Here is a 12993-nt window from a genome sequence, read left to right as displayed (position 1 = left end):
GGGCTGGTACATAAGAAAGCCCCCATTAATGGCCCCTCAAAAAAAACTTTTCACAGTTTAGAGGCCAGAAATTGCATTGATATAAATTAGTTAGCCTTGAATGACTGTATCAGTTCGCCATTTTCTAAACCGTAAATGACTTTGGTAATGTCAACAAGATATTGAGAACACCTGAAAGTGTGTCCGATGCAGTGTAGCATTTAAAGATAATGGAAACCAGGGGCACAGCTGGAAGTATTACCCTTTTCTTTGCAGGGAAAACTATTTTTTTTTTAAAGTTGTTTAAATACAAGATAGAGGCTTTTCTGGTGCCTCTGTATAATGTAATTTAAGACCATGTTCATGATCACAGTGACTGATGCATATAATTAATACTTGAAATATTTGAAATGTGACATGTGCCTATTTACATGTCATACACTTAGAGACAATCAAGATGACTAAAAGAGTGGTGGGTTACTATTGTTACACTTCACTTGTAACAAAGGTGATGTGACTCAATACCACCCACATAGTAAAATCATAATAGCAGCTTGCATTTAAGAAAAGGATGATATGGTAAAACCTAAAGTAATATGAATCCTGCTGTAAAACATAAGAATAAAATATATCACATAAAAATTTCATGACCACATGTGATTAGCAGGCTTGAGACAGCATACTTGTGTGCAGTTTATTGAAATCTGATGTTCTTTCTATTTGACAGAAATATGTCAAATGAAAAAGTTTTTTAACTGCATCCTTGCCTACTTAATAAGCAGTTTTGGGATGAAATAGCATGGCTATGCAGTATGATAGAGTAATATAAAGCAATTCTAAATGGACCTAGGAGATGGTATTGTTCTCAGTAATCACTGGTACAATTTCTTCAAGTAAGAAGCCATTGCTTGGGTTTTTTCTTAGCATGACCAAAGCACTGATCCTGAGTCATTAGCAGACTACCAACTCCCCTATAAATGTAAAATAGGTGATCGAGGAGTGCCGTTTGATGAGGATGGAGGAAAAGATTGCACAACAACATAATAGATGTAAGGTCTTTATGGTGGCCCCCCTGGATGCACAGCAGCTGAAGATTTTAAGGCTTGGTGGGCAGAGCCTGATAGAGATTGAGAGACACTGGCTTCCCCTCAGAGTCGCTTCCCTTGTGATTGACAACCTGGCAGTGGGTAAAACCACAACCAATGGACAGCCTACCATTGGTTATGGAATCAGCCCACTGCCTACTGTTAATCACAAGGAGCAAGTGGGCCTGATGGGAAACTGTCAGCATCACCTGTTGCTTCATAGTGGACAGTGTGCATAACAACCAATGACAGGGGGGGTAGTGGTAGAAAACACCACCTGGTTTACAGCTTACAGAGACCAATGCTCTGCCTGTCTCTGTATGTCAACCTACAGGCCTGTGGCAATTTCCTTAGCAACTTATAATGTAGGCACTGCTGCAACTCTCAAAAAAATGAGTGCATGTAACCAAATATTACTTAATATCTGCATAAATCTAAAACTTTACTTTTTAGTTTTGATTAGTGTAAGGAAGGGTTTAAACGCCTATTGGGTAATTGTTTGCTGGCTGTGGCCCAGAGGGGATATTTCCTTTCTATTTCTATTCTGGAAATACAACAGAAAAAGAGGGGAGATGCAGCAAAAGAGAGTGATTTCCTTTTTAAGCCTCATACACATGATCAGACTTCCATCGGACAAATCCGTGGATTTTTGTCCGAAGTGAGTTGTCCGTGAACTTGTTCTGCATACAGACGGCAGAACATTTTCAGCCAACATACGCCAAATGACGTGGTTTTTCAGCTCTTTACTGCCACCGTTTGGGCAACTTCTGCTATTGTTGTCTGATGTTTACCGTTCGTTCGGAGCATGCTTTGTACTTTGGATTTTAGTCCCACGGATTTGTGTACACAAGATCAGTTAATCCGATGGAACACATTTGTTGTCGAACAATTTGAGAGCATGCACAGCCAACATTTGTCCGATGGAGCATTATCCGACAAAATACGTCCATCGTACAATTGTTGTTGGAATATCCAATCATGTGTACGGGCCTTAATACAGTTGTCACTAAAACATTTTCCCCCATTGGATGATTTTTCTCTCACCTCTTGCTCTGGTGACTACTCTAAAATATTATTTTTTTCCTAAATTTCTGTATTGGTGCCAATGGTAATCAGGATAAATAGATAGTCTGAATCTCCCTGCAGCGACCCAGGCAACAATAGAAACCTGACAGAGGGTCTAACTTCTCACCATTAACAAACTCAAAAAGAAAATTGGCTTTACTTACACTTTTTTTTTCCATAAAATTTTTATTCAGTATAGAACAGAAAAACATACATGTCAAAGATATAGACACCAGATGGTATACAAATAGAAAACATGGAAGGTACCAAGAGCAGGACACGACATGAGATATTAGACATAAAATACAAGACCACAAATATATGGTTCAACAGTAGCAAAACAGGGCAGAGGATCACATTTTATATTCTCCCCTCCCCCCCACCCCCCCGGGCACCCAAGGGGGGGGATAAAGGTGTACTAGATCGATCCTGATCAGAGTCTAGGATGCAACGTATCATACCATAGCATGAAACCTAAGGCCGAAGAAAGGCACCTTCATTAGAGAGAGAGAAGGACAGAAGGAAAGAGAGAAAAGGAAAAGAGAAAGAAAGGCGAGGGAGAGAGAAGAGAAAAAAAAGGGGGGGGGACAAAGAACATACTAGGGAGGGGGTAGAGGCAGGGGGAAAAACAAAGAAGGGATAAGTGAGAGAGGAACATGAGTGGATCCACACCCGCCCCCCCACTAACTTAATCACAGCGACAAAAGGGATGTCATGGTCGAACGACAACCCTAAGAGACAAGCTGCCGGTATCTGGCAATGGGTAAAAAATAGGTCCAGCAGGCCCACATTGTTGAAAATTTGTGAATCCTGTCCTGTGAGATGTGAATCAGTTCCTCCATTTCTTTAATATTGGAGATCTTAGCAAACCATTACCTAACTGTCGGGGCGTGAGTAGAACGCCAATGTCTGGGGATACATAATCTGGCAGCGTTAACCATATGCATGGCCAAGGACTTATAATAATCTCTTTCTGGCAGCGATGTATGGTGCAACAAGAATTGGGCCGGGGTGTAGGTGGTGATGTGTGCAATGAGACTATGGACCTCCCTCCAAAATGGCTGGAGAGTCACATAGTCCCACCACACATGGAGTATAGTGCCCACACCCGACCCGCATCTCCAACATGTATCCGGAATGCTAGGAGAAAATGTTTGCAGATGTGACAGGGTTCTATACCATTTGGTGGCCAGCTTATAGCCATTTTCTTGAATGGCTACATTTAGTGAACCCTTGTGAGCATAATCGTAGATAGTATTCCAATCCTCCTTGGAGAGGGACACTTGTAGGTCTCTGTTCCAGGAGGTTTGCGACAGGGTGGGATCCTGAGCTGGGACCCCTGAAAGAAAGGAATAGAGGAGCGAAATCAAATGTCTTTGCAGGATTTTGCAGTAACACAGGGATTCAAAGGGAGTTAGATGTCGTGTCCAGAGTGACTGTTGAGCGTGAGTTGTGAGGAAATGCCTAATTTGTCTATAGGTCCAAAAAGATAAGGAGGACGTCTTGGAAATGGATCTCAGTTGTTCATAAGATTGGGGATTCTCGTTTGAGTAAAACTGAAGGGCCAGGATATCCTCATAGGGCCACTCCTGACTCAAAAAGGCATCGGAGATACCCAGAGGGAAATCAGGATTCCCTCTTAAGGTAGTCAGAGGGCTTGGGTGGGGGGCAAAATTCCCATGAAGAGAGGCCTTCCTAAAGGTCAGGAGAGATGGGGCGATGAGTGGGTGAGACAGGAGGGTTTCAGGCCAGTGTTTTGGAGGCAGCCACGGGGTAAGATGCAAGGGTCCAGACGAGAAGACTTTTTCAAGGAAAATCTTTACTTACACTTTAAATTTAATGGATCTCCTTATCATGACTATAGGTTCTATTTAGCAGAAAGTCTTAGAACTTAAAGGGGTTGGAAAAGGTTTGTCTTTTATTTTCTAAATAGGTTCCTTTAAGCTAGTGCATTGTTGGTTCACTTACCTTTTCCTTCGATTTCACTTCTAAATGTTCGTTTTCTTTGTTTGAATTTCTCACTTCCTGTTTCTCCTCAGTAAGCTTTCCACCATCATCCGAGCGGTGGAAAGTCATTTAGAACAGCTTACTGAACACCTTACTGAGGAGGAACAGGAAGTGAGAAATTCAGACAAATAAAACAAAGAAAAAAAACATTTAGAAGGGAAATCAAAGGAAAAGGTAAGTGAACCAACAATGCACTAGATTAAAGGAACCTATTTAGAAAATAAAAAATTAACCTTTACAACCTCTTTAAGGTAGTGCTGACACTTTCAGGTCACTGCTATCAGTAGTAGTATAAAACAAGTAAGGTCTACATATTTTTGTGCTTATGGAGGTGTTATATCGAGTTTATTGCAAATGCAGAGCAAACAGAGGATTAACCAACAAATGGAAGTATGTGAAGATATCTGAGGTTGCAAAAGCTCACTACTTCATGGATTAGTAAATCACTCAAGGTCATTTGACATTGCTATTAATTACAATATGTGCAGGCATGACATTTATGTGTGGCATCACTACAAAACATTTACACTGTAACCCACCAAAAATAGGCCTATATTTTACTTGATATGCTACATGTATCAATGATACGCTACTATTTATCGTATTTGTATTTCACTTTTCAAACATTATTATTATTATAATTTTTTACTTTTTAAATCACATTCTGAAGTTCCGTGTACTTTATACAAACTTGCCTACCTTTAAATAAACTGTAAGAAAGAACTTTCCTTAAAAAAAAAAAAAAAAAAAAATCCTACATTAGTAATTGAGGTATCTATTTGCTCCTTGTGGATCGGGAAAAAAGGAATAAAACGAAGAACAACAAACAAAAAAAAAATATATATAAACTTATAAATAAAAACTACCACATATGATGCAAAACCAGAAGGAGATTTGTTGGGCAAATGAATGGCGGGCAAATCTCGCCACCTTCCTCTGGTAAATGGTTAAGTCTGAAGTGGAAAAAAAAAAAGAAAGAACTTTCCAAAGGGCGTCATATTAAGCATCTTGTTTTACCAAAATGGGTAAAAGAAAATTTTCTGACACCCATATAAAATTGAAAAATGCCTCCACAAAACAATACATAAATCATGATAGGTAAATTGATTTAATTGCCTCCCACAAGAATGTTTCACTGGATATTCTATTGATATGTACTGCAGTGACACATGCCACATTGTTTAGCGATAAGTTATGCTGTGGAAATTGCATGATGTCGCAAACGATAAAGAGAAAAGGAACATTACATTTTTTTCATACATTTCTGCCTGTCAGTAACTTTTTAGCTTCCAATTAGTCGCAAAGAAGTGCATAGCCAAAACATTTCTATATGCATCAGTCCCCTTTCAATGTATTTACAGACACAATAGTTGCAGCTGGAAACTTATTGTTCTGTGGAATGCCAGTTTTTTTGGAAATTATATTACAAAACATGCCAAAATGCACACAAGATACTAAGCAGCCCAAAACAATTATGAAGTACAGGGAAATTTGATAATAATACAAAAATACATAAAAATGCACATAGCTGTTTACAGAATTATAAGACAGCAGAATTGATTTACTAAAGAAATAGAGAATGTTCACTTATTTTACAAAATAAAGTGATGCAGTGTTTACTCCAGTCATCAACCTATCTGCAAACAAAAATAGATTCACTGAACTTAGTGAACGTTCTCATTTCCTTTTTTTTTTAAATCAACTTCAATTTGCAATGTTTAAAATAAAAGTTAATGTTTTTGACTGGAACAGGTTATTATAGAAGGAAGGTTTTGTCGCTTAGGGCATGGTTATCCAATGGGTAAGCCCTAAGTGCTCATCAGCAGGTCATGTTTTTAGGCTAGCTCGTATAAAATCATATTGCTAAGACAATCGGGACTCCACATCTGCCAAACATGAACAATAGGTGGGAAACCCTGTTTTACATCACTTACAAAACCATTTTTATGCATCTACTATGCTTTGATCTTCACTGGCCTTTTTTTTTAAACAGCAGTAGTAAAGCCACATGCGGATCCAACAGCATGGGCCTCCCCAATGGGTATAACGTCTTTTGCTCCTGATCATCTCCCTCTTTTTCTAACTACACTCACCATCAATTAAAATAAATTATAAACGGAGGTCACCATTGCTGACCCTTCCTTCTGCTAGTTTTGTGGGTGATTAGTGGTGTTGTACATTTCTTTATTTTTAATTTATTTGTTTGTTTTTAGTAAAAAAAAATATATTTTTATATTTTCGTTCAGTAGGTCAATATGAAATATTGCATATCAATATTATGAAAATTAAATGAATTTGTCTTTGTTGCCATCATCATAAGAACAGAAGATAATGGGAAATCAAAATGTTACATTTGTCACCATAACAGTGGGCAAGGTTGAGATTTTCAATGAGGACACCTATCCCAGTGACAACTTTATAAGATGGATTTCCCCTCAGTTTGTAGAGATTTCCTCTCACTTCATGTTACATCTCCAGAAAAGGAAACAAAGAGAAATCTCTCCAACAGAACACACATACAGGGTAAAACTATCATAATTTTTAAACCATACCTACTCTATCCAAAGCGTAAAAATGGCTTTGGCTATGCATATGCTTTAAAATTGAAGTGACAAAGTAAATATTCACTTTGGTGAGTATATAGTCTCTACTACTTTAGTATATCAACTGCAATGTGTGCTTAATAACCAATATGGACTACCATAATTAGATGTCTCACCAATAAAGACCTTAAGAAATATAAGAAACTGTTGGGTGGTTTAATTCACCAGCACCTGCCAGTATCTAAAGTACAAGTTTATTTAAGGAACAATCATGAGTCATCCCTGTCTGGCCCATTCACCTGTCAGCTGGGAAATCCAGAGTTACATCAGAATGAAAATAAAAGGACAATTTATTTTGTTTCTTTAAAAAGTGCATTAGTCCGAAAATCAGAATTAAGGTTGAATCTGTCAATAGTAGAATTCTGATGTTGTTTGACTGAATAATTATATTTATTAATTATTATTACTAGTAGGGTTGTCCCGATACCACTTTTTTGAGACCGAGTACAAGTAACGATACTTTTTTTTAAGTACTCGCCGATACCGATTACAGATACTTTTTTTTTATGTCATGTGATAGTATTTTTTTTTTTACAATTTTTATTTTTTACAATTTTCCGTTATGTTTTTTTACAATGCTTTCTTCTGCATCTCCCCTTTGAGACAGAGAAAGGGACTAGGGACACGGATTCCCCAGTCCCTTTTTCTGCAGCCTCAGCTAAAATGAATGGCGAGAAGACAGCGGCTCCTCTTCATTCATAAACTGAAGCATCGTAAACACAGGTTACGATGTTTCAGTTATATGTATGAACAGACACTGACTCTGTTCAGTCAGCAAAGGTAGGAGCCAGCTTTAGCGGCTCCTACCCCTGCTCTCTATCCTGACAGATCGAGGACAGAGGGAGTGGAGGATATAGAGGGAGACACGGAGGGGGACAGCAGAAGAACAGAGGGGAAGAGCAGCATCGTAGAGGGGAGACGGGACACAGAGCGTGGAGAAGGACAGCAGCACGGAGGGGGGACATGGAGAGCAGCAAGGAGGGGGACTGGAGGAGGATACAGGGACAGTCAGTGGTGATCGGTGCGGCTTTGGGGGGAGTTACAAGCACCGATCACCACTGTATACATTTCACAAAAAAGCAGATAAAAAGGGGGGGGGGTCCAGTGAGAAGCTGTCAGCCTTTATTGAAATCTATACAGGAAGATCGGTGCTTGTAACTCCTCGCGCCGCACCGATCACCCTTGACTGCCCAGGTATCGGGTGAAGCATCGGAGCATTTCCCTGAGTACAAGTACTCTGGGAAATGCTTGGTATCGGTACCGATACCGATACTAGTATCGGTATCGGGACAACCCTAATTACTAGTAGGGTTGTCCCGATACCGAGCATTTGTGCGAGTACTTGTACTCGCACAAATTCTCCCGATGTCTGATCCGATACCCGGAAGTCGGCGGAGAGGGGGCGGAGCCAGTGGGGTAGCGCAGCGTGGATGGCGCCGGGTGCATAAATTTAGGAGGACGCCAGGCAGTGTGTGTCACTGCCGGATCCGTCCCCCTAATGTGTCCCTGTGAATGGTCATGTATCGGGGCGGGGCTATCCATGATCACGGCGGGGCTGGCCAATCCATGATCATGGCGGGGCAAGGCTAGCCTATCCACGATCACGGCGGGGCTGGTCCCACCTCCTTCTAGCCTCCGATGATATGCTGTCTTCCAATACTCCAGGCTCCCCCTCTCCTCCGGACACCCTCTCTTTCACCTCCTCCAGGCTGATGGAACACACAAGCTGCAGGTGAGACTGTCAGCCAGAGAGAGGTTAGAGGAGTTTAGACAAGTCAGTATTGGTCAGTATGTAGTGGACAGAGCAGTGGTCAGTAGTGCCCTCCATCAGTCAGTGCCATCCATCTGTCAGTGCCCCCCTGTCAGTGCCATCCATCCGTCAGTGCCCCCTGTCAGTGCCATCCATCAGTGCCCCTCTGTCAGTGCCATCCATCCGTCAGTGCCCCCCTGTCAGTGCCATCCATCAGTCAGTTCCCTCCTGTCAGTGCTATCCATCCGTCAGTGCCCCCCTGTCAGTGCCATCCATCCGTCAGTGCCCCCTGTCAGTGCTATACATCAGTGCCCCCTGTCAGTGCCATCCATCCGTCAGTTCCCTCCTGTCAGTGCTATCCATCCGTCAGTGCCCCCCTGTCAGTGCCATCCATCCGTCAGTGCCCCCTATCTGTGCCACCAATCAGTGCCCCCATGTCAGTGCCATCCATCTGTCAGTGCCCCCCTGTCAGTGCCATCCATCCGTCAGTGCCCCCTGTCAGTGCCATCCATCCGTCAGTTCCCTCCTGTCAGTGCTATCCATCCGTCAGTGCCCCCTGTCAGTGCCATCCATCCGTCAGTGCCCCCTGTCAGTGCTATCCATCAGTGCCCCCTGTCAGTGCCATCCATCTGTCAGTTCCCTCCTGTCAGTGCTATCCATCCATCAGTGCCCCCCTGTCAGTGCCATCCATTCTAAAAGCCACGTAACACCCTTTAATAGTCTATTGGAGAAATCAAAAGTGCTAATTTTAAAGGTTAATATGCAAGTTATTGTCATAAAAAGTGTTTGGGGACCTGAGTCCTTACCCAGGGGACATGTTTCAATGCAAAAAAAAGTTTTAAAAACTAACGTTTTTTTCGGGAGCAGTGATTTTAATAATGCTTAAAGTGAAACAACAAAAGTGAAATATTCCTATAAATTTCTAAAGGAAAAAAGTAATTTAAAACTACTGAATTGTCGGGTCCCGGCAATACAGATCAAAGTCATTGAAAAAAAAATCATGGGTTCCCTCCGAGTCCATTACCAGGCCCTATGGGTCAGTGCCCCCCTGTCAGTGCCATCCATCTGTCAGTTCCCTCCTGTCAGTGCTATCCATCCGTCAGTGCCCCCTGTCAGTGCCATCCATCCGTCAGTGCCCCCTATCCGTGCCATCAATCAGTGCCCCCATGTCAGTGCCATCCATCCGTCAGTGCCCCCCTGTCAGTGCCATCCATGCGTCAGTGCCCCCCCTGTCAGTGCCATCCATCCGTCAGTTCCCTCCTGTCAGTGCTATCCATCCGTCAGTGCCCCCTGTCAGTGCCATCCATCCGTCAGTGCCCCCTATCCGTGCCATCAATCAGTGCCCCCATGTCAGTGCCATCCATCCGTCAGTGCCCCCCTGTCAGTGCCATCCATCCGTCAGTGCCCCCCCTGTCAGTGCCATCCATCCGTCAGTTCCCTCCTGTCAGTGCTATCCATCCGTCAGTGCCCCCTGTCAGTGCCATCCATCCGTCAGTGCCCCCTGTCAGTGCCATCCATCAGTGCCCCCTGTCAGTGCCATCTATCTGTCAGTTCCCTTCTGTCAGTGCTATCCATCCGTCAGTGCCCCCCTGTCAGTGCCATTCATCAGTGCCCCCTGTCAGTGCCATCCATCAGTGCCCCCTGTCAGTGCCATCCATCTGTCAGTGCCCCCTGTCAGTGCCATCCATCCGTCAGTGCCCCCTGTCAGTGTCATCCATCTGTCAGTGCCCCCCTGTCAGTGTCTTCCATCCATCAGGGCCCCCTGTCATGCCTATTTTTAAAATTGTCACTTGACATTAAAAAAAAGTATCGGTATTCGGTATCGGCGAGTACTTGAAAAAAAGTATCGGTACTTGTACTCGGTCTTAAAAAAGTGGTATCAGGACAACCCTAAATACTAGTCAACCAACATTAGAATTCTTCTATAGCCTATGGGTGGAACATTTGACCATAAATGTCCGCTTGCGGCGATTGTATGTTTTTAGCTGCTTTGACGATTCTTCATGTCTCTATAATGTTGAATCTTTTCTCTCTATGGAGAATAATCTTGGACTGATATGCCCCATACACACGACCGTTTTTCGGGTTCTAAAAAATAATTTTTTTTTTTAATGTCATTAAAAACGATCATGTGTGGGCTCCAGAGCATTTTTCGCGATCTAAAAAATGGCCATTAAAAATTTCGAACATGCTCTATTTTTTTCACAACGTTTTTAATGTTGTCATTTTTAAGGTTGTAAAAAATGGTCGTGTGTGGGCTTTAACGACGTGAAAAAAAATGTGCATGCTCAGAAGCAAGTTATGAGACGGGAGAGCTCGTTCTGGTAAAACTAACGTTCGTAATGGAGTAAGCACATTCATCACGCAGTAACAGACTGAAAATCGCGAGTCGTCTTTTACTAACACAAAATCAGCTAAAGCAGTCCAAAGGGTGGCGCCATCCACATGGAACTTCCCCTTTATAGTGCCGTGTTGTACATCACCGCGCTTTGCTAGGCAAGGCCGTTTTAATGATCGGGCTGAAAAAAACTTTGTTTTTTCTAGACTCTTAAAAACTTTATTTTTTAGAACCCGAAAAACGGTCGTGTGATATCTATATCGAAATGTTGTTGCAGCGAAAATAAAGCATTTTTTTATTTCAGATCTTTCGGATTTCAGATTCTGCAATTTTATTATTGTTTGTGTTAAAACGAACATGAAAAACACCAAAATTCGGACAAAAATGCATTCGGACAAAAACAAATGCACATGTCTAATATTTATGGAGAGAATCCTTACTTTTTGCTCTGTGTGGTCAAGAGGTGCGCATCTTCTTTGGTCTCAAGATTAGATTAAATTACGATTATCCTGTTAACGATTCGATTTGATTAGATTTTGTGATTCATCACAATGCATCACGATTACTGCCCATGGTTTTCATCCAAAAAATTAAAGCAGTCAGAAGAAAATCAATTTTTTTAATTTTATCTGTTCTTCAAATAAAAAGACAATACTCATTGCCTGTAGCAAAGTTTAAACACAGCAGACAACAACTTAGAGAAGCTCTAGGGTACCCCTAAAATACTACAGGAGACTGCAGACATTATACAATAGATCATGGGTGCTCAACCTGTGGCTCTCCAGCTGTTTCAGAACTACAATTCCCATGAGGCATTGCAAGCTACTGACTGTTACAAGCATGACTCCCAAAGGCAGAGGCATGATGGGACTTGAAGTTCTGCAACAGCTGGAGAGCCACAGGTTGAGCACCCATGCAATAGATGGTCAGAGACTGCAGACATGATACAAAAGAGGTTACAACATCAGTCTCCTCATGCATCACTAATATACTGACTGACATATCAGTCTTGATTTCACACCATTTCCTCAAACTTAACTTGTCCAAAATTGAGCTCATAATATTTCCTCCCCCACGTGCCCCTTCCCCTGACTTCTCTGTCAAGATTAATGGCACAACCATCAACCCATCCCTGCATGCCCGGGTGCTACTGTAGGTGTAATCCTGAACTCTGAACTCTCCTTTGGGCCCGATATCCAATTCTTTTCCAAAGCTTGTTGTCTCAATCTCTGTCACGTCTCCAAAATACACCCCTTCCTAACCAATGACACCACAAAGCTCCTAATCCACTCCCTTGTTATCTCTCTCCTAAACTGCTGAAACTCCCTCCTCGTTGGCTTACCTTTACATAAGCTATCCCCCTTTAATCCATCATGAATACTGCTGCCAGGCTCATCCATCTTACCAACCGTTTAGTATCTGATACCCCTCTCTGCCAATACCTCCATTGACTGCCACTCACCCAACTAATTAAATTCAAAATACTAACAATAACTTACGGGGGCGTGGCCAGGACAGGCATGTGAGAGGACGCATCTCTCACAGCTCCCAGTGCTGATCCGGTATTGATCCTCCCCCGGCCGTTATTCCGGTTCGAGACCGCCATATGCTGGAAGCCAGCACTCCCGGGACCACAGCGGTACCACCACCGGCGTTGTGCACCAGGGGAAAGACCCGCAAAGGACAGGCGGAGATCGCGGGGATGGAGGCCCAAGATGGCGCCGCCGCGCCAACTGCCAGAGGGACGCCTCGTGGAGCGGACAAAACAGGCCACAAACAGGGTAAGCCTGCCAAGACCCAGGGAAAAGACCCCCCAGGGACATGCTCTACTATGCCCAAAATATGTCTGGAATGGGGGGGCCAGAACAACCATCCCGATCAGGTGCCACGCACCAGGCTAGGCCTGCAACGCAGGGCGAAGGTGTCCCACTTTACTGGGGGGAGGAGGAGGACAGAGAAGGAGCAGGCCAGGGACCGGAGGACGAGCAGGCCCCAGACGCACAAGCAGAGAACACGGTGCAACCCACGCTGGCAGACATACTTAAAGCAGTTAATAAATGTACTGCATCTGTGGACACTTTGAAGGAGCAGTTTGGACTACTAAGGCAGGATATGCAAAAGATTCGTGAACGTACTACTGCAGTGGAAAGCAGAGTCAGTGAGGTG

This window comes from Rana temporaria, chromosome 1, assembly GCF_905171775.1.
Source record: "Rana temporaria chromosome 1, aRanTem1.1, whole genome shotgun sequence".
Lineage (NCBI taxonomy): Eukaryota > Metazoa > Chordata > Amphibia > Anura > Ranidae > Rana > Rana temporaria.
Note: the sequence above shows the minus strand (reverse complement) of the source record.